Here is a 1,030-nt window from a genome sequence, read left to right on the forward strand (position 1 = left end):
TGCGGCGGCGCATCACACCCTCCTTCGTCGCGGTGGGCGACCGGCCCGGCGCGGTGCGCCTGTCCACGCCGGCGGGCGAGGCGGGCGGCGGGCGTGGCTCCGCCGCTTCGGAGAATGAGAGCGCGCGACCCGCAGGGGAGGGGCTGGGGGTGGAGGCGGGGAGGTCGTGGGAGGTGGCGGGTGTCGCGTTCGACGCGTACCTCGACGCCGCCCTCGAGGAGGGCCGTGCGGAGGGCAGGACCGACGCCCTTGTAGTGATGGACCTCGACGGGGGCGAGAGGGCGGCGCTCCGCTCTGCCTTTGGCTCGCTCGCCCACCGGCCGGCACCGCGGCCGCCGCTGCTGGTGGAGGCGCACCCCGGCCTCTTCAGCCCGCGGGGCGGGCCGACGTCGGAGCGCGCGCAGTATGTGGCGGCGGTCTGCCGCACGCTCGCCCTCTACCGCCACCTCTTCTTCCTCGGGCGCGAGCAGGCGCCGACGTGCGCACCCGCTACGACGACGCGCGCGCGGTGCCGCCACAGGGCGCTGCTGTACCGCTTCTCGTCGGTGCACGAGCTCGCCCGTTTCCTCGCGTCGACCAGCGAGGCCGCGCTCTGGGTGTTTGCGTCCGATGATGCGCCGAGCGCCGTTCGGCAGAGGCCGATGCCGCGGGGCGACGCTGTGGGCGCGGCGAACGCGCGGGGAGAGGGGAGCGAAAGTTGATCGATGATGGAGGGGCCAGCTCGCTCGCGGTCGCGCGCCGCGTGTAGTTTACTTCTGAGAGAGCGCAATACCAAAATCCATCCATCAGACTCCGACTTTTCGGCGTTTCCTCATTCCTGCCTGTGCATTCCTATCTAGATACCTGGAAACCCCGCACATTGGCCAGTATTCTACTGTACTCTGACGTAGCCACCTGCGACCTGGGAGCTGGGTCCTGGAGCGGCCGCACACTGCTCGGTACCCCCCCTGCACATCTAAAGTCATGGCCGACCCCCCCCCCCCCAGCAGCAGCGCTCTGCTGCTGGGGGGGTCGGGACCCCACCCCCAGC

Source organism: Emiliania huxleyi (assembly GCF_000372725.1).
Source record: "Emiliania huxleyi CCMP1516 unplaced genomic scaffold EMIHUscaffold_399, whole genome shotgun sequence".
NCBI classification, from domain to species: Eukaryota; Haptophyta; order Isochrysidales; family Noelaerhabdaceae; genus Emiliania; species Emiliania huxleyi.